This window comes from Rhincodon typus, chromosome 19, assembly GCF_021869965.1.
Source record: "Rhincodon typus isolate 14 chromosome 19, sRhiTyp1.1, whole genome shotgun sequence".
In the NCBI taxonomy this organism is placed as follows: Eukaryota; Metazoa; Chordata; class Chondrichthyes; order Orectolobiformes; family Rhincodontidae; genus Rhincodon; species Rhincodon typus.
In genome coordinates, this window is record NC_063350.1 from 29,814,425 (window position 1) to 29,836,948 (window position 22,524).

At 37.2% G+C, this 22,524-nt stretch overlaps 1 protein-coding gene across 1 annotated transcript in view; it reads left to right on the forward strand.

Moving 5' to 3' along the window:
- The window catches only part of kcnb1 (potassium voltage-gated channel, Shab-related subfamily, member 1), a 301,902-nt gene that overhangs the window by 66,165 nt on the left and 213,213 nt on the right, over positions 1 to 22,524 (forward strand). The gene's annotated exons all lie outside the window — the stretch shown is intronic.

Consider the following 22,524-nt stretch of genomic DNA (forward strand, 5'->3'; position numbering starts at 1 on the left):
ATTAAATGCTACACATTTACTCTGTATTTCTCTCTGCAGATGCTGTCTGACCTGCTGAGCTTTGCCAATCTTTCCTATTTCAGTTTTATATTAACTGTAGTTAAAGCTATATTTCCTCTTTGGTCATTCTAGTTTTCCAGTTTAGATGTCATGCTCGTTATATAAGTATTCAGAGCAAGATAACATCCTATAAGAGAGATGAGGCTGCAGCTCTTTTTCTAAAATATTTGTCAATGATATTCAAACATTATAAAATTTCTGCATTGTAAAAATGTAACTTTACAAATTTCATTTCTAAAACATACACATGAATAATGGTTTACAGCACAATCCACCATTAGCTACTAACCACTTAGAAAAATTATGAGGGAGATGACAAGATTTACAAGACCAATGTACTCTTAATAAGGGCGTAACTAATTTTCCACTTTTTTTTATGCACTTCTTGGTGTAGGCATTTGAAAGGATTACATATAAAACATGTTTATGTACAAAAACCAATCTCTTTGTAAAAGTTCTGCCTGACATTTACAATAATCGGATTGTTCAGGATTGCATAAAGCGTTTAGATTGAGATATTTACAATATACTGACTAGACTGCAAAATATAAACAATAGATTAGTTTGCACACTGGTAAAATTACAAAAAACTGATGTACTAGAAATGAAAATTTGAACAATATCATCAGTAAACTTGGGCTTTTACAAATGGGGTACTCACACTAACAACAATTTGATTCCAATTCATTTCTTTCGTTTGCACTGAAATTTAAGGCTAAGATCAGAATTATTCTACTTATTGTTGCATAATCTTATTGATTGTTGAAAAAATTGCCTTGAGGAGAAAGAATTTTTTTGATTGTGTGAAACATGAGCTCGGGATTGGCAGTGGGAAAGTGGGAAGTAGTTAAAAACAAATCTAGAAGTAAGGATACAGTGAGTTTTAAAAACTAACCTGTTTTCTGGAGCCCTTCGGTTCTGTTGGCAGTGTGGAATGTGTCTGAACAATCCCAAACTATTTCCTCACAGGAATCCCAAATCTGCAACTGGTGATGTCACATTAATGTTCATTAAATAAAATAAAGGGGGCTAAATTTTCCGTCCTCCTGGGGTAGTTGCAAATTGTCAGATGGTGGTCATGGAGAATCATAAAATAGAGCTCTGAGCCCCGCATGTGTCTTTCTCAGTGTCTACTTCCCCATCCCTGCCCTCACCACAATTTTACCACTGACAGAGTAGGTATTGACAGCGGCATCTGTGGGTCAACTGAAATCTGCAAGTGGACAATTGATGGGCAATTAAGAGGGTTCCTCCTGTTCCCCTGGGATTTAACCTGCAGAGAAAGAAGGTTACATTGAAGCAGCAGTTTGGACAACTTGAGTGAGTGAAAGGGCAAGTTTGGAGGTGCCTATTTAATGGTCATCTTGTGCCCATTGGAGGATACCCACCCTACATTGAACTGTTATGTTTCAAAAAATTGGAGACTGATATGAAGTTGTAACATCTTTGAATTGAGCATGGTCCTTGCTACTTGTGCCTCCCCCCTCAAGAAGCCAGTACAGAAGACGTGGCATCAGAATTGGAGATTTTCTAGTGAAGCCCTAGGACCTATACAAGGTGCAGAGTTTTCCCCTCTCTAGATTGGGTGAGTTAGCCCTGGAGATATACTAACCACCTTCTCTGATGGTGGAAATGTTGAATAAAATTATTTTGCGCATGGTGTTTTTCCTGAGTCCCTACACTTACACACACACAACACGGGTGCTGTGGGGAAAAATAAGCAGTAGTGTGGGGAAAGAAATAAAAACTAAACACCTTCTCTCTACCACACCAAGTAAGAGCTGGGCAAGTAGTTCCACTGGGGACTGGCAATGACATGCCAAAAATTAAGGCCTTGAGTGGTCAATTAATGGTCATCTGAGGACGTCAACTTGTTATGGTCTTGTTTACATGGCTTCTAGAGAAGTGAGAAAAGTGGCTAGGTTCCTCACTAGAAAGCCAGGGCGATCTACCTGCTGGTTGAAGGGAGAGGCCTCCCATTCACTATGATGCGGGGGCAATTGAAAGCAGAGATGGGAGTTAACTAGGTAGCTTCTGAAAGCCACTACCTATTCTTGACTCTGACTCCTCTGAACCCCTTCTGCAAAAGCAATAAAAAATCTTCTCACAACTGAATCTTTTGAAAAGTAGGCTTTGACAAGTGGTCCATAAGACCCAGAAGCTCCACTGTTGAGGTCTGTGATAGGCTAAGTAGATTAGCAATGCGTATTTAACAAGCTGATTGGCAGGTGATCCAGTGAGCTTTCCCAGTGATGAGTGTGTGAGTTAGTCACCACTGGACATACCCAGCCCTATTCTTAGTCAAAAAGGCAGAGAAACATGGTCAATGTCATATTGCAAAAAATCTTCCCTTTTGGTAAGATTCTGCTTTCACAAATTTACCTCAAATATTGACATTATTGTGCGGTTCAGCATTTGATTTCTCAACATCAGGAACATCATTTGAGTAACTCATGCCTGATCTGGCTAATGCTACCCATAAGCATATTAGCAGGTTGCAACATCAAAATGGTTGAAAAAAGAATAATTATTTGCTGTGGATTCAAAAGAGTTATATATCATGTCCAATATTCAATTCTGACACACGTCAGTGGAACAGTTTTTTGTGTTAATGATAGACAGTAAATGCACAGTGACTGTTCAATTTCATTAGCACTATAATAAATGTTGCAAATAGGAATGTAAAATAATGTTTCAGTGTTAGTACTCAAGAGTATATATACAAGTGACACAGTTACTACTTGAATTGGTTACTGGTTCAGTTTCCCTTGCAAAAGTCTGACTGCTACTGTCAAAACAATACCATAATAGGTTTTATGATGATATACATCTTTAACAATAATGCAACTCACTGCAATCACTACTGTATATGGTAAGCAATTCTAAGGAAAGTCCTATTGAAATATCACATGGTAAACAAGTTTTCTATGTGGAAAGGAATATATTAAACTAATGTAATATACACATTATTATTAGATTAAATACTTTATTCACCTGCTTAGTTGGCTTTTTGGTTACATTTTATTTGTCTTAATCTTTTCTGTGGCCCAACACAAAGAACAATTCTAAATTAATAGTACACTTATATGAAAGTGAGTCTGAAATGGTAAAGTGTAAGTGCTGTTAATTCAAGATGGAAGTATGTATAATCTGGGGATCCATTTTCCTTTAAATAGTCCTGTTTTGCCCCCTCTAAATGGCATTTGTGAACGCCATGTTTATGCAATACAATGTTGTTTACACCAATCTTAGCTAATTTCAAAGTCTCGAACAGTAAATCAATCAGAAGTAAGGTTCACCTCTTTGAATTTTTATGCACATTATAAGAGTGATATTTTGGCATACTGCAGATTTCTCAAGCAGGCCTAGTTGCTGAAATAATAGACACTTTTGCAACACAGTCTACAAATATAGCTAGGCCAAAAATCTGGACAATCAAGCCTGAAAAAGTAAACCAAGTTCCGCATAGATTGAGAATGTAATTTGCATTTTCATTTGTAAAGGGTTCTAGAAAATTATTAACTTGGATGTATGATATTATGATTGATTTAATGGTCTTACATTCTCAGTCCTGATATGTAGGTCCATGATAATATATTGAGCAACGTAGCTACTAAGTGGCAACATGCTTAAAGCTCAGAGGATTTGAGTGTGAAATATTTGTCTGCTTTAGTGGAAAGCTCCCTTATATTTGTAATAGACTGTTTTAACCAAAAGAGAGAATGTAATAATCTTTGAATGACTTTGTTTAATTTGTGCCAATCATAAAAAAGTTTGATGGCAATCTTATGCTAAGTCTATTTTTAGCAATGTAAGAGGACCAGTGTTTTAGTTCTTATTCTCCCTGCACATCAACAAAGAACAATTGTCTCCAAAGCTTAGGCAAGTTGGGATAGACAAAATACTAGTTACAACTGTGTTAACTTTTTTTTAACAGGTTTTACTGTAACAAAATCCGTTTGGCTCATTTAAAGATTGCATGTGCATTCTTATACGATATACACAAAGAATGAAAACTATTGCTATTTTTGCCATCTGAACTCTTACAACAGAGGTATTGATGGGAAAAGTTATAGTTATTTTTAAGAAATGTGATATTTAAATCTTTTCAAGTCTGTCTGTTTCATGTACAAAATAGGTTTCAAGATAAGATACTTCTAATTTCTCCAGGTTTCGACATTTGAAGAAACTGAATTCTGTTTATCCCAATGGGGACCCCACAACATGTTGAACATTGTTTACAACTGGGATCAGGTTAACATCAAGCTCTGGAAATGTTTATCTTTCAACCATAACTATTTTGGGTTCTGCTTTAAACAGCATTGCTCAGCTTTCGTGGAAAGTTAAAAATCATTTTGATTCTAGCATCTAATGTTTGGTGCTTGGATAGGGATTGGAGCAAATGCTATTGGAGGTGGAATTTTACTGTAATGCTGTGTGTAAAGCCTAACTGAAATCTTTGTAGTGTTGTTTAATTCTGACACCTACCCACTTTATAGAGGTCTTGGACTGCCATCAATGTCATTACATAAGCTATTTCTTTAGAAGTAGATAATTTAAAAAGAAAAGTTAGTTCTAGTCGTCATTCGCCAAACAAATACATCATGGATCAGCTTGGTTTTCATGGATAAATTATTACAAGAGTTATGGTGTAGTTTCAGATCTCCATTCATAGATATCTCTGTTCCGAATACTTAGTTTATGACGAATAACAAATGTCACCTGCATCTGAAGATATATCATATGGATGTTCAGTTTAAATCAGCTGTACACAAAAACCATCAATTCAAACAACATATTTGGAACAACATAGAAGATAATTTTAGATAAATTATATATCATCATCACTTGACAAAAACTGTCTTAAATCAAATGGCAGAATAGCTAAATTGTCATTTGGTAGTACAGAAATTGAGAATTGCTGAAAAAGGATACATTTTATTGAAACATTTCATCATGTACTCAACAGGACATTTTGCAAAAATAACAGTTCAAGGGGAAAATCAGCATTTAGACTTTGAGAGGAGAATGCTGATTGGTTGGCAAGTGAACTCTGGTAATAGTGTTGCCTTGGAGAGTGCACCTATTCATACTGATGGGCAGTTAACTGTCAGGTATTTTTTTAAAAATTAAAACAGACAGGTTAACTCTGATTGGTCAGGACATTGCCCTGAAAAATGAACCAGTGAAAGGCTACCTTCTGTTTGTTGAATTAAAACAGGTGTAAAGTCTGTTTGCGAAGAACAGTGCCCTATGTATTAACATAAGTGGCTTCCAGAACTTGCAAGTGCAGGACACTACCAGCCCAAGTTATAATCCTAAATTGGCTGTTAGCGTACTCCTTTGCAGACTCAAGATTATCCAGTAAATGTTCTCCAACTGCAACATCACATCTGAAGTTAGACACATCTGAAGTTTTACAATCACAATCTGATTGGGGGAGTCATTATTTTGCAGGATATCTTTGATGCACATTGTTTCAGCATCAAGTTTGCTTGGTGAACAAATGGCTTGGGCCTCTTTATGAGATTGCTGGTATGGCCAATTTATAGCACATGAAATGGAATTTTAGCCAAAATGTCATATTGTAAGACAAACCTAAGTAGTCCCACAACTAATGGATTGGAACAAAGCTCTGCAGTCCTCCTTGTATCTAGTCATGAATATCAATGGATAATTAAACTTCTAACCAATACAGGAGGCTTCAAGACATGCCTATCCTAAAATGATGGGTAAACCCAGCACATCTGTGTAAATGACAAGGCTGAAGCATTTCTATTGATTGTTAGGATCCCAGCTGATATTACTACTGGACATGTCAAAGCCTAGACTGAAATCTGGCTTGAATGATCGTATTTTATTTTGTTTAACAAGGGTGATCTTTCACTGAACACAAGCACAGAATGTTTTACCAATAAAACAGAAGTTTGTTATGCAAATGAAATGAAGATAAAATATAATAAAGCAAACTATTTACATGTAATACAATTTGAAAGATTTTTAAATGTACTGTAGAATACAATACCATTTATTCCAACAGTAAAGCACCAGAGACAGAGTTTCCTTCTCTGTCAGATCTATTGGTTTGACCTTACTGTTTCTTTCAATTCCTGTTCTTGAAAGTTTGGTAGCCTCTTCCTTGATTAGTCACACAATTGAATAGCCCTTTCAAGGTTATAACCAAACACTTCTGGTTCAGAACCTTCAAACCAAAATACTTACACTGAGGTAATCTATTTCCTAATAATTCCAAACAATCTCTGTTCTTCAAGGAAAATTGTTACATACATCTGCCTTCAAGTAGGACTTTTGCAAGATGAAAAAATAGCGTATTCCAAGCATGTGTTCTTTTTTGCCTTCCAAAAAAAAAGAAATTCCTGGTCCTTTTAAACTGAAAGCCATCAAATATTCCTCTTCCTGCCCTTAAATTTCCATCATCACCCCCGGGACTCATTCTCTCAACTGTTTTTTTTTAAATATCATGGCTCCAGATACACTGACAAGTTAATCATTAAACCCTCTCATACACACAGACCAAAATCCACATTACCATCTTACATCACGCAATCATCAGCCTGAACTGCCAAGTGAATTATATACCATGGCCTTCTCCTGAGATCGCCAGAATCACAAATACCAATTCAATTCACATAGCCAAGAGCCCTAAAATTGCGACATGATGGAAATGGGGATGGGAATCCTAGAACCTGACTCTACCTTTCATTTTTAAATTCCCACCAAATTTTATTCCAAAATAGATGGAGACATGAAAATCGTACCTACAAATATTTATAATTCATTGGATTTATTAAATTTCCTGGAGTTAAGTTTATCTCTGCAATCAGTTTTCACCACATGCCAAGTTATAGGATTGCAACTTTCTTATAACTCATTTACCTTAATGAGTGCTAGATTAGACAGCAATTCAAACCATAAATTATCAATTTATCACATTTTCTTTTGTGAAAGATTGTACCAAACTGGCAGCAGTCACTCATTATGACTTGCTACCACTGATAGATCTCAAGTAAAATAATGACAGCAAAGAATACTGACAGCTGGAAAAAGACCATTTTCCCCATCTTTATTTACCATATTCGTTGGACAGCGTCATTTCATGCACCACTCTCTCCAGTCACAGAGTTATAAGGCACTCTTTGGAAAAAGTAAATAAAAGGAAGAAAATTTGGGACCAAAATGTAAGAAAATGTCTGAGGTTCAAATGCCTTCGCTGCAAAATCGTGATGCGTAAGGAATGCTGAAAGCAAGAGCTGATAAATGGTCTTTGCTCGCGTGGTTCTGTCTCTCCAACAGACCATCCTAGGTTCTTCATCTTGTTTTTCTTGGTCTGTGTTGCAGGCTACTGGAACAGAAGTGCATTGAGCAGCGGCTGATGGCTAAAATAATCAGTTTTAATCAGTAATTATACATTTTCTGGATGATTGCTTCCCTAGTAATGTCACTGGAAAAATATTACTTTTGAGGATTAGTATGCAGTGAAATGTTATAGTCAATGACATACTCGTTCCAGGCTTCTCTTTTTAAAATGACAATGATTCTGTTCATCAATGCCCAACATACACTTGAGATATGCTCAGCAATAGTATGATGGAAGAAACAATCCTGTTCACATGATTCAGCGGCTCACTAATCTGCAGGATGATTAATATATTGGCTGCACGAGGGGGCCAGAAGGCGTGCATTGCACAATGATCCATCACCTCACACAAGCTGGTTAGGCAACACTGCAGTAAAAATGACACTATGGATTCCTTTTTGAAAGTCAATGTGCTTTGACTTGTGAGCTAACAGATATTAAGTGTTCCAGGATACAACTACTTGGCAAGGGGAGACAAATAGTGCAGTGCTGCAACTCTGCACTAGAGTTTTTATATAACGACAAGAATCTCCTTGTTTCAGAGGCACAGGATATAAAAGCTTTAACCTTTTTATTTCCTGTGTGAGCAGTTTGTTTGTTCTGTGTGGGGTACTGTGTACAATATCACTGGTATCAAGATTGTACCACAGCGTCCATTACACAGCTAGTCTGGTACAGCTGTTCCCATTAATTATAAGGAGTGGTTAAACTCACACACAGTTTGATAATTCAGCTGGCACGTGGGACCTTAAGCAGTGTGGTGAATTTGAATATTGTACGTTTATCTTTACAACCTGAATTCAAATATCCTGTTTGAAAATGATTCATTCAATCATAATTCATATCAGGCCAGATACTTTTGACACTTTCATTTTAGTCCCTTGTGTTGTGCTATGTCTCACAGTCGGTATGTCAGTGTACCTTTAACAGACATGCTCATGATATCATCACTGTACCACAGCATGTAGCCTAATTGTATAAAGATCTCATAGCCCAACTTACCCTAGGGATCACATGCTACTGGAGGTATGCTGCTCAGTTATAAATTAATGGCTTAATGTTAGCATAGACACTGTATTTGAAGTATGAAATATTTGTGTCTGATAGTTAGCTGTAATAAGTGTCTTTTGGATTATTCAATGGTGCAGTATCCATCTTTCTTGGGAGGCAATGGCTTAGTGGTATTATCACTGGACTGTTAATCCAGAGACCCAGATAATGTTCTAGGGACCTAGGTTCAAATCCCACCACAGCAGATGGTGGAATTTGAATTCAATAAATACTGGAATTAATCATCTAATGATGACCGTGAATCCATTGTTGATTATTGGAAAAACCATCTGGTTCACAAATGTCCTTTAGGGAAAGAAACTGCCATCCTTCCCTGGTCTGGCCTACATGTGACTCCAGACCCACAGCAATGTGGTTGACTCTTAATTGTCTTTTGGGCAATAAATGCTGCCTGGTCAGTGATGTCCTCATCCCGTGAATGAATAAAGAAAGAAAAAATCCTGGTGGCAGATGTTTGCAAAACTAATTGAAGAGCAGCTGGACTACCATTTTGGACATCAGAGAATTTGAAAATTGAGCAGCATCAGTTTCTGTGAGTGCAGATAGCCATAGAGATCTGTCAAGAGGACATTGGTCACCAAAAAGACAAGCTAACTTTTTAATCTTTCAAGATACAATACATTTCTAACTTCTAACTTCTTAAAAGTGAAAGGCTGAAGTTACAAATACAGAGAAATGAGAGTACTCAACTTCTGTCTTTAAAAAGAAACAAATATTACAATCTGATCTAATTTTTAAAAAGACAGTGTTATGATCCTGAAAGTACAGGTACAATGCATTGGCAGAAACAATACAGCTTTGAAACACTAAAAATGTGTTTTTTCGACATTAAACAGACCTACCTGGATGTCAGTCAACATAGAGGCAAAAGACTCCTTCTATAAGCTGGCAAGTCTTAAACTGCAATTTTTCGAGGAGGAATTTTTAACAGGCCCAATATCAGAGGAACAGCAATTTGAATCCACACTGGTGCAAAGTCTGGGATACACATGAGGTTTATAAGGCAGAATCATGGATTGCAAAAAACATCATCATCAATTAGCAGCCCAATGATATCTTTACTGAAGTACAACAGTTCAAAGAACTTGTATTCAGTTCTGTTTGACAGATCAAGCAATGGATGATCTGGAATGAAGAACTCTAAAAATCTTGCTTCTCATTGGCAGTGGGGCCTTTGCAGAATTAAACACATCCAGTCTTTGCATGAATGATAGGAAAGATCCAGAAAATATATGGAAGGTACTTAAGACCAGCTCAAGGTTAAGAATTGACTTCAAGATGAACAGACTTCAATTCATCATAGAAGCAATAGCCCCAAGAGCACTTTGTTAGTTGATGCAAATGGCATGAGTGTCCAGGCAAAATATGGACACTGGAAGAATTAAGTCCTAAATTGTTTTGAAGTAAGATTCCTTTCCAAGCTGGATGTGAAGTACAGATACTGGTCTGTCCATTTAGCAGAGGAACCCATGAGCTTGTAACATTAAGGACAACACTTGATTAATATTGTTTCTCCCACCTACCATTTGGGCTTTCAGTCAGCCAAGACATATTCCAGTAGCACATGGATAGGATTATTGGGAATGTAAAAACCAAAAGAACTGCGGATGCTGTAAATCAGGAACAAAAACAAAATTGCTGGAAAAGCTCAGCAGGTCTGGCAGCATCTGTGGAGGAGAAAACAGAGTTAACAGAACTGAGGAAGGGTCACCAGACCAGAAACGTTAACTCTGTTTTCTCCTCCACAGATGCTGCCAGACCAGCTGAACTTTTCCAGCAACTTTTTTTTGTTATTGAGAATGTACCTGGCTGTATTTACATTACTGACATTATCACAGTTGCTAGTAAGACAAAGGCAGAGCATGATCAAAATCTTCACCCAAAGATGATAGCAGCACAATAACAAAGATCGGTATTTAATAGCATAAAATGTTAGGTAAGAGTCAAACAGTTAAACATGATAGTGTCCATCCAACAATGCTAAGTAAATGCCAAACCCACAGATAAAGAGGATGATTGTCTTGGATTTTTCACTTTCCTTTCACTTTACGTTGCTAACTTCACAGACCAAGGTATCTCCACTGAGTGATTTGTTTAAGAAGAATGTCCCTCATGTGTGGGAAGGCAAAGACCAATCCATCCTTGATTCTCTGAAGCAGATTCTGTCAGCAAAATCCCACCTACTGCAATGCTACAACCCCTTGAAAGTCACGATTCTCAAAGTGGATGCATTACAAAAAGGCCTTGGTGCCAGAATTTGTAAGACAAAATAAACTGTTGCATTGACTCAAATATCCTACCATCTGTGCAAGCCAACTGTTGCAATATACAGCATGAGACTTAGCTCTGATATTCAGCACCATGCAATTCCACCCACACTTATCTAGCATGAAATTTATTGTTGAAACAGATCATAAGGCAATAGAAATTATATGCTGCAAACCAGTTGCATTACCATTCTTGTAACAGCTACTTGTCAAGATGATTTTGAAGTGAGCTATAAGTTAGGTACCAGGATGATTACATTTAGCTGAGCAGTTTACCCGACTCTCAAAGACCAAGCTATTCCTATTGATCTACTTGTTGATGCTCTTGACCACCACGTTAAAAGTATTTTCAAGGTTGATCTGTTACAGATTGCAATGAGCAACTGTTGAATATGTCCAAGTGCTAGAGTTACAAAAAATAGTTATCCACAGATGGCCTGGCAGTGTCAAAGAAGAATTCTTCATTTTAGCAATACAGTGATTAACTTGGTATATCACAATAAACCTTTTTTAAATTCACTCATGGTATAATGGCATTGCTGGTTGGACCAGCATTTATTACCCATCACTAATTTGCTGCTTGAACTGACTGGCTTTCCAGGGCCATTTCAGAGGATAGTTGAGAGCCTGGAGCCATATGTAGGCCAGACCAAGTAAAGATAACAAATTTCTTTCCCTAAAGGTCATTAGCGAACCATATAGATCATTACAACATTCAACCATGGTTACCAGTAGACTAGATTTTTGTTTGTTAATTCATAATATTCATTGACGCATATTTCACCATCAGCTATGGTGGGATTCAAACCCACATCGCGGATCATTGGCCTCAAATGATCTAGCAGAATGTATGGTGCACACTATCAAATCAATGACCAATAAGTATTGAGCAAGAATGTAAGATCTTCTCACTGCATTGCTGCATTTTCATGGCACACCAGTTGAGAAGGGATTACCAAATGAACACAATATATGCTCAAAAGAAAATTACAAATGACCTTGCCCAGTAACCAATTGCCTAACCATCTGAGATACATTCTTGTCCAAAGATAGTGGAGAATGAAAGATATACATAACGAGCAAACAGGTAGCAAACAATTAAAACTGTACACAATGAAGAGTGCAAGTTAGAAATACAAATGCTTGGATACCAGCAAAGTATCATATGAAATCATTACTGACCATGGTGCTATACTGCAAAGGAACAGAAGCCAGCTCAGACCAAGATACAGCACACCCACATCATGCATGAGGAGAATGAGGAAGAACACTCTGACAATGATAATTATGCTGTGAAACTGAGTGACACCAACCAACAGATAGACAACACTGTTGTTAAACAAGTGGAATTGAGAACAATGTGTACCACAGGATGAGTTGTCAAACCTCCAAAGCATGACATTGAAGATTGAAATATTAATCCTGTAAACATTTTGTTTACCTTTCTGCATTATCATAAGATTGATATCACACATTTATGTTCAACCATCTGTTTGAGATGTTTTGTTTTGGAAAAAGTGGAAATATTGGGATGCCTCACTATCAGTATGACAGTATGCCTTTAAGAGACATGCTCAAGATATCTCCACTGTAGCATAGCTTATGATCTGAGGGTATAAAGGTGTCATACTCCATCTCACTCCAGGAATCACTTGAAGCATGACATGGTACTGGAAGAATTTTGCTTTGTTGTAATCAAATAGCTTTTTGTTAGCCAAGACACTGATGTCCCTAAAGAATGTAATGTTTATTTATAAAGGTTAGCTGTAAAACAAAATCTATTGGATTCTTCAATACAATAATATCCTCAATATCCTAATGTAATGGGAGATAACATAAGTATTGCCACATTAGTTAAAACAGCCTACTGCAAGCAACACCACATTGCCTAGTCAGCAATAATCCACAGCAGAATTGACTGCATTACTGAAGCCATAAGAGTGGCTAGAGTGGAAAAAGTCACTTCAATGCCTTAACAGGTGCCCATCTGACATTAACATAAATCACTGAGGAAAAGTAAATGCCTTATGATGTGTTTAGTCTAGGATTTCCCTGACCTGTGAGTGCTTTTGACAATAAATCCAAAAAGCAGAAGAATGGTTCAGTATTGCTTTCGTTCAGAGATGTAAACAATAATTTAAGTGCCAAACCACCTTCAAAACTGGATAATTAATGTGGAACAGTGATTTTTCTGCAGCAAACATAAGGATGCAATGACTCACAAGAGGTGAGCATGATTTAGGAAGTTGGGGAAATGATTATAATTTAAACTGACTATTCAATGCATGCAAATAAACTTCAACATTCAAGCATCTGCAATATAGGGCTGAATTGTAAGTATTTTTGGCCAAGTCTGATACTTAGGAGCAAGAGTAGGCCATTTGGCCTATAAAACCAGGCCTATAAAACCAGCCTTTCGATACAATCAGGGCTGATCACCTGTGGCCTTTGTGTTCTTCTGGTTTATGTCATACTCTAGTTGATTCAATTTAATCAGTCTGGCTCTGCAAAATTCAGTGAAAGTCTTACTGCTTCAATAATCTATGCTGATAAGAATAAGCCTACAAAAAAGCATTTAAGAGAGTGACAATTTATGAATGAACTAACATTACGAGAAGGTCAATACAACTGGAAATAAATGTGAACTCATTGCCACAACAACTATATTAATTTTCTGGATTGTTATTCGTCAAATTCATTTGTTTTTGATAAAATAGTCTATTGAATATATTCTTAATGATCGAGTTGAGATGAACATTGGAAGAATTTATAGCAAGTCTAATAAAAGACCTAAACAAACTGCATTCAAACCTGTCTTAATTTGATATACTGCATTATGCACATAGGGAAGTTCATATGGTGGTATTACATAGGCTTACGAATTTTAAGCTTGTGTAGGAGCGAAGTTATTTATCTTGTGTAGTGCAAATCAGAAAGAAGAGAATATAGCACATGGCAAGTAATGTTGAAGTTCTGGTGTTTCCACAATGTTTAACAAATGCTCATAATTTTAGTCAGTGACAACAACAGTAAATGAAAGTCTTGCTAATAATATAGAAAATGATTGTTGTTACCATTAAATGACATCTACCGATATGGATTTGAGATATATTGATTTTGCTTTAATTCTTCTCTGCATGTCAGCATTTTAGGCCAAGATATGTTATATCGTGTGACATAAAAGCTTTGCACAGGATGCAGTTTTGATGGTATTGATGGAGGTAAGTTGACACCATTTAAGATTGCAAAAGTCATTTTGTTGGATATAATTTATTTAGACATCCACACGATGGTGTCCAACCAGGACTTAGTGTAAATTGTTGTGGTGAAAGCTCATGTCCAATCTGCAGAATAAAGCATCAATTAAAGTGCTGTACCAAATTCATGCTCTGTGCTCCATCAGTGTGATTAAGTACATAAATTGAGGACTCTCTCCATCATTGAAAATATTATTGTTAAAGATGACCCAGAATTCCCTGAGAAAATGATGGCAATTTTTGATGCATGCCTAGTCATGTTTCTGTAAATAATCCATTAACTTGTGATACGGAAGAGTTTTTAATTCATTCACGGAACTTAGGTGTTGCTGGCTAGGCCAGCAGTTGTTGCCCATTTCTAATATTGAAATAAGATTTAACTGCATTAATATTAGAAATGTCAATCAAATCAGGTAAAGGTAGCATAGTTCCTCTTCTAAAAGACATCAGTGAACCAGATAGATTTTTATGTCAATTGACCGTGGTTGCGTAAACACCATTAGGCAAGCCTTGTATTCCAGAATTTTATTGAATTCAACTTTCACCATTTGTCATGGTGGAATGCAAATTCATAAACCCAGAACATTATCCTGGGGTTTGGATTACTAGTTGTCTGATATTACTATGACACCACCTCCTCCTTTTAAATAGGCACAATATTACAATGCTTCTCTATGTTTACCTTGCAAAAAATGGAGATTTCTGCCAATGTTCCCAAGTTTCAACAAATTGTTGCATTTTCATGGATAAAATTAAGTTTAATTCTCAACTGTGATGTAATCTGCATGAATTATATGTTTTTTTGAGTTTAGCTTTTTGAATTAGTGAAATATGAGGCTTTTTGTATCTGAAGAGTATAATGTTTAACTTGTAGGCATTTCTGTAGCCATGGTGATTCATTTTCAAGTACTTTTAGGGAAATGCTCATAGTTTGGAAAACCTTTTTTAAAAATTTCAGTTTTGAGACAGCTCTGCAGAAGTCATTGGATGAAGATGAATGTATAAAGCATTGCTGCTGAGAACGGGTGGTGGTAGCAAAACTAGACTGTCATTGAGTGAATAGTTTAATAATAAAAGAGCTTGAAATGTATCTGAAACTGACAACGGTTAAACTTGGGTGCGTGAAAACTCCAGGAAAATCTTATCAGATTTTCCAGCCTGGGTGCTGAAGTCGCAGTTAAGCCTGTTGCGATGTTAGAGAAAGAGATTTTTCTCTGGTGTGATTATTGTACAAGAGATTCTTTTCAGTACTGAGAAGAGGGTGTTTTTGATAAATGGGGTTGTATTTCCATAGTGTGTTTCAAAGCCTTTTAAGGCGTTTTATATATAAATAGTTTGGTCCACTCTATTTGCTCTTTCTTTATTTTGCTTCATAAACTTTTGTTTTAGATTAAAACCAAACCTGCAACATTACATTTCATTGAAGGACTTCTTTGTCAAAACCACAGCGAAACAACATATGATCTATCAAGATAGATTGTAAACTGGGGTCTGACTTGCCATTAAAATCATCAGCCCAGATCAATGCACTGTGTAAAGGACTCTTCTAATTAAGAGATCCTGTAATGTAATTCAATTTTGCTGGCCTAGAAAGATCGATAAAGTTAGTAAACTTTCAGGGAAAAGCAGTAAAACCAATGAGAGGGTGACAAGGAGTGATATCAGTAAGAAGACCCTCACTCTTAAGAACAAAAACAGAAGTTGCTGGAAGCTCAGCGGATCTGGAAGCATCTGTGAAGAAAAATTCAGAGTTAACGTTTCAGGTCTAGTGACCTTCCTCCGAACTGACTCTTAAGAAACCGGTTAACAATAAGGTACACAGTAACTAGCCAGTCTATGAATAATCATATGTTGAGAAGCCAATTAGATTCAGAGCTGCCCTTGCTGATGTACAGGGATAGTGGCTGATATGAATTAATATGCAGTAACTCATAGCAGTCCAGTGTGTGGCATTAAGATGAGAAAAAAAAAGTTCAGTTACAGAACAGAACATGCTTCCAGTGATCCTGAAGTTGTGAGTTGGTGCCTCAACATTGAACTGACTGATCCATTCGTCCAGTTTCAAGTCCCACCTGCTACTGAGGCATGTCATAACTTCCCTGAACAAGTTGATTAGAAAACATCACCAATTAGAATAGGGTGATATCATCTTCCAATCTATAACTGAACATTTTCAGCTTCATTTCTGCCAATCTTAGGAAGTAGCTGATGACCTCTAGTAGTTAGGATGATGCAATATGTGACAGCATATTGTGCTAGAAGCGAAAACACTGTCTGCCTCTGACTGAGCCTTAAGATTCTTTGGTTGCTGCCAATTTGTCTGATAGTTCAACATATCTGTGTACTGATCTGCACTTGTACAGTGGAAGAAGTTGAAGGTGTTGCACAGAATTAAATCATATAACCTTCACCCTTCTCTAGATTCAGTTTAAGTGTCTGAGTAAAAATAGTGCTGGCTTGGGTGCAAAACATCCTGAGGAACTATGCATTGATGGCCTGGCTAGGTCTTATTGACATCATCAAGGTGGTCTGTGCATCCTACAAGCTCTGATATGAAAGATATTCCTTTCCTTCCATTAAACATCTAGAATGTTTTTGATCTATCATCCAATTGAAACTAGAGTAAGTACATAGTTTAGAAGCTTTACTTTATCATTTTCTGTGATATAATATTTAGCAATTTTGGTCTAGGTTAATTACCTGTGGCAATAAGAAATTTTGCAATTCAGCTATAGACAGGTGTGGTCACTGAGTTTTACCACTCCCTGATGTGAATCTTTCTGATCTCAGAACACAGTGCAATCAATTAAACCTCATAAAGGAGAGATGAAATGGGATGTTTTCAAATCCATTGTTAGAGTTGTTGAACCTGTGATAATTCTTTCTAATTTCCATATCAGTTCTGTACTGTAAAAAAAACCATTGTATTTTCCCAGTGGCAGATCCCCACTTGCAAATAAGTGGAGATTACCAGATATTTCTTTTCGCTCAGATCCTACCTCAGAAAAAGAGAAAATTGTAGAATATTTTAAGCTAGTCCATTCTCATGCATTAGCACATAGCTGCAACTGTGAGAGAAGTCTGAAGGGATGGTGTTACCTGAACAATGAGAGTAATATGAAAAAGAAAACAATGACAATGTTTACTCAGAAAATGGCATTTTCTGCAATGAGGTTAAAACAGAAAAGAGAACTGTATCTTTTTGAATAACTTAAAGTCGCAATGTTTGTAGCATACTTTAGTACTTAAAAATCATGCACAGAAGTAACTGCAGTTGTAGTCAACAACAAACAGCATTACTTGAAGTACAATTTTGCTGCAACAAAAAAAAGGTCCTAAGAAATGAGCAGGTATAAATCAGTGGTGGTATGTTATAGTTAGTCGATGTAAGTTTATTTAATTTTAAAGATCGCAACAGGATAATTAAAATATGTGTATATCGAAAGTATATTCAGAACTTGTAGTATTTTCACTCATGTTTGTTATTTTATGAGGAAAGATCACCAGACCCGAAACGTTAACTCTGGTTTCTCTTCACAGATGCTGCAAGATCTGCTGAGCTTTTCCAGCAACTTCTGTTTTTGTTTTTGATTTACAACAGCCACAATTCTTTCAGTTTTTATTTGTTATTTTATAAACTTGTGACGATGCTGTCACTTTAAGTGGTTATTTTGTCCTGGTTTTGTTTTGAAGAGAGGTTGTAAGGCAGAAGCAGGGAGCTGTCTCTAAGTAAGTAAATAATTTGTAAGGCCTTGGCTTTTTTTAAGTTGGAACAATGGAAGCAGTGTGGGTGCGGCCAGCTCTCAGACCAGGCTTTATAGTTTTTTTTAGTTTTCAGGTTTAGTTTTAAGCAGAAGATATTAGGGTCTTAAAGGAGTTGGAAGCTTAAATGAATGCCTCTTGGTTGCTATTCTCTCTGAAACTTCTTTTGATGTTTTTTTCCTCCTGGATTGGAGAACTGCATGTGAGAATCTGTGTCTCAATTTGCCTTTTCGCCGAGGGACGTGTTTGTGGAATGTTACTATTTTGGAACGGTTAATTAGTAACAGTTATTGTATCTATTATTCGATTAAGTTTACCAATAGTTAAGATATTCTAAATTCCTCTTTCTTTAGTTTGTATTTTAACCATAGTGTTTTAAATAAATTGTGTTTTGCTTAACGTTGAGTTGTTTGCCCAGTTGCATTGCATCTGGAACATGGCACTTCACATCTACCTTTAAAATAAGAAAAAGTCAGGGCCTAGGCTACCTTCTTAAAATATTTTGAGGGGATCTGGTCTGGTCCAAAACAAACTGCTGCTAAATAATTGATATCTATGAAGTGAAGAATAATTAATGACTTTGCAAAGTATTTGTAAGCCTCTGTTCTGAAAATGCATAGGTTAATTTTTTCTGGAATACGTCTGCAAAGGAACCAAAGTTATTAAGACTTAACAATTTTAATAGAATTTGCCTTTGAAGAATTTTTGCACAGATGATGTAATTCAAGAATGTGCCAGATGTTATTTTAGTTTTCCATTCACTCTTTTCTCCCCACCTCTTTTCCTTTGCTTAATGTGTTCTCTGCAATGGGAATCCAGTATGCACCACTACCTTAAAGTGCTTTATTCATCTGTCCTCTCCTTTGGGAGACTTAAAAGTGTAAATTTGCTTTCCCTTACTTTGGCATTCCTTGCAAATTATAGTAATGATTGCAAAAAAAAAATGTTAGTGGCTGTAGAGAATGTAAGTGTTACTTTAAAAAAGACACCTTTGTCTAAATAAAAACCAAAAGGTTCTGTAAGTCAGAAACAACCATAGAAGTTGCTGAAAAAGCTCAGCAGGTCCGGCAGAGTCTGTGAAGAGAAATCAGAGTTAATGTTTCGGATCTGGTGACCCTTCCTCAGAAAGCTTGTCTAAGCTTTTTACTTCTGAATGTTAAACCCTGAAAAGTGCCCAGTACACCTCAGGTTATCCTGGAATGGTAAGGTATCTTGAAAGTTTGAGCATCAGGTGAAGCTAGCTGTTTCATACTTCTGCTAAGCGGTTGCAACACAATTGGTGTTCACCACTAACAGGGTGCTGCTGTTAAGCCAAAAAGGTGTGGGTATTGTATAAATGAGTAATGCAATATATCAACGTCACTAAAGTGATGCTACAGTGTAGTTCATACGGTGCAAGGACTGGTGGATTGTTTCAAACAACTTATCCATTTGAATCTCATTTTCAGCTTGGGGACCCTGCGGCCTTCCAGACTCAATATCGAGTTCAGCAATTTTAGGGCTTCAGCTCTTTCATGTCTTTATCCTAACCCCCACAAACCAGACCTTGTTATCACAAAGTCTGCTATTACACACCACCCATTGTTAGATACTGACAGTCCTAATTCATAGCTATTCGCCCTTCGAGCCAGATTGTTATCTACTTCCTTGTCTGTCCAATTGTTCTCCTGTCTCTTTGGGCTCTATCCCCACCTATCGTTTACTCCTTACCCCTGTAGCGCTCCCCCCCCCACCCCCACCCTATCTTCTGCATATAAACCAACATTTTCCAAGCTACCGTCAGTTCTGAGGAAGGGTCATTCGACTTGAAACATTAACTTTGATTTCTCTCCATCTATGCTGCCAGATCTGCTGAACTTTTCCAGCAATTTCTGTTTTTTTAACTTATCCGTTTGACTGTTCATAACCAGCAAGCTACTGCCAGAGTCAACTAGCCTGCCCCTGTAAAATTCCAAACACAGTGTCCAACATTAGATATGATTTTACATCTGAACAGCATATGCTAAATAATCTGAAGTATGCAAGTAATTACACTGACAACCAATTTAGGATTGTCAACCAGACTCATAATGTGGTGCATTTGCATATATTAGAAGCCATATATATAAATATATTTGGAATTGTTCTTTGCAGACAGTGGGAACATGTACATGCACTGCAATGATTCAAACTCAAAGAAATAAATGATAGCCATTCTTTGGTTCATTTTTCAGGGCAAATCTTTGACCAGCCAGTCAAACTTATTGTTAACTGTCAGTCATCATCCAACTGTTTTGTTCTTCTTGGCAATTCCTCCACTAATCAGTTAATATACCATCCAATCAGTGCTCTCCTCTCTGACAATTTAAGTATTCTTGTGGATTGTCCTGATGATTGTAAGACAAAAAGTTGTTTAATAATGTTCTCAGGGAAATAAAATGTTGTCAGGGAATAAAAGTTCTCAGGGAAATGCATGACAGAAGTGTGGAGGTTGTTGAGGGAGCAGTTGCTATAGGTACTGGATAGGTTTGTCCCACTGAGGCAAGGAAAGGATGGTAAGGTGAAGGAACCTTGGATGACAAGACATGTGGAACACCTAGTCAAGAGGAAGAAGGAAGCTTACTTAAGGTTGAGGAAGCAAGGATCGGACAGGGCTCCAGAGGTCTACAAGGTAGCCAGGAAGGAACTGAAGAATGGAGTGAAGAAGGGGGTATGAAAAAACCTTGGCGGATAGGATCAAAGAAAACCCTAAGGGGTTCTATGCTTATGTGAGGAACAAGAGGACGGCCAGACTGAGGGTAGGGCCGATCAGGGATAGTGGAGGGAACTTGTGCGCGGAGTCAGAGGAGGTAGGGGAGGTCCTTAATTAATACTTTGCTTCACTATTCACCAATGAGAGGGACATTGACATTTGTGAGGACAGCATGAAACAGGCAGATGTGCTCGAACAGGTTGATGTTAGGAAGGAGGATGTGCTAGAAATTTTGAAAAACATGAGGATAGATAAGTCCCCTGGGCTAGACAGGATATACCCAAGATTTATAACGGGAAGCGAGGGAAGAGATTGCTGCCCCTTTGGCAATGATCTTTGCATCCTCACTGTCCACGGGAGTAGTACCAGATGATTGGAGTGTGGCAAATGGCATTCCCTTGTTCAAGAAAATGATCATTATCAATATAGTTGGATAAAATGTTGATATACTCTTGATTTACAGATGTCACCTTTCCCCATTCAGGTAATGAGTTTTACGTTTCACATTCCCTATTGAACTGGCTCTGCTTGTTCCGTGACCAGCAAGTTCAATAGTCACAAGCAGTCATTAATGGCTAAATGCTAAGTGAATCCGTATGTGTTCCTTTGTTTGCTGTTTTAACAATCATTAGCCTGTTAATGTAAAAAATTAATAACCCTGCTGCTTGACATAATATGAAATGAACAGCTATTGATATCTTTAAGTGCTATTTCGAAGCTCAAACTTAATTTGTGAACTTAAAATTAGAATGTAAAAGAATGATCATAAGCACACACTGCTTCATTATCTATTTAAATTTCTATGATTAGAAGCAAAGTAAGTTTGTCTAATTTAAATCTTAATCACTTTGAATCCAAAAGACAATAATATTTCATCTTGATAACAATAAGGTTAACTTTGATTTCTCCTGTATTGTGTGGGATCCCTGGAATAAATATGACCCAAGAAATTCTGTGTCATGTGAAGTTCGTGATAACAAGACCTGTGGCATTTGAAGGCCATTCTGATAAGATAGTGCAGTAATGCCGTATCACAGGTGAAATGGACAGAGTGCAGTCAAGCTGCAGAATAAGAAGGGACATACAGGATGGCAAGAAAGATCATCTTTAAAAGGTTATTTTAAAAATTGAATAACATATTTTGATTTTTTTAAATTCACTTGTGGGATGTGGGTGTGCTGGCTATCCAGCATTGATTACCCATTCCCAGTTGCCTTTGAGAAGGTGGTGGCGAGCAATCTTTATGAACCATCACAGTCCATGTGCTGTAGGTAGACCCACAATGCCAGTGCCATTCTCATATGTCCACAGCCCTGTTCTTCTAGATGGAAGTGGCCATGGCTTTGGAGGTGCTGTCTAATGAGCCTTGGTGAGTTTCTGCATTGCATTTTGTTGATGGTACACACCTATTACTGATTGTTAGTGTTGAAGGGAGTGGATATTTGTGGAAATGATGCCAATCAAGTGGGCTGCTGTGTCCTGGATGTTGGCAAGCATCTTATTGTTGGAATGGCACTCATCCAGGCAAGTCGAGAGTATTCCATCACACTCCTGACTTGTGTCTTTTAGATAGTGGATAGGCTCTGGGGAGTCAGGAGATGAGCTACTTGCTGTAGCATTCCTAATCTCTGACCTACTCATGTAGCTACTGTATTTATTGGCAAGTCCTGTTGAGTTTCTGGTCAATGGTAACCTCCATGATGTTGCTAGTGGGAGATTCAGTGATGGTAATACAATTGAATGTCAAGAGGAGGTGGTTTGGTTATGTTTTTTTGGAGATGGTCGTTACCTAGTATTTGTGTGGTGCGAATGTTACTTGCCACTTTTCTGCCATTTCCTTGCCACTTTCAAGCACTTAATGATTTAAGGCAGAATTACGTACACAAAGGATATTTTATAAGGGTTGTGTTTGGGAATGCATTACATGACGGTATTTAATGCAGTTCTCAATGCAATTATTTTTTGAGCTTAATTGAAATGAGTTACAGTCATATATAA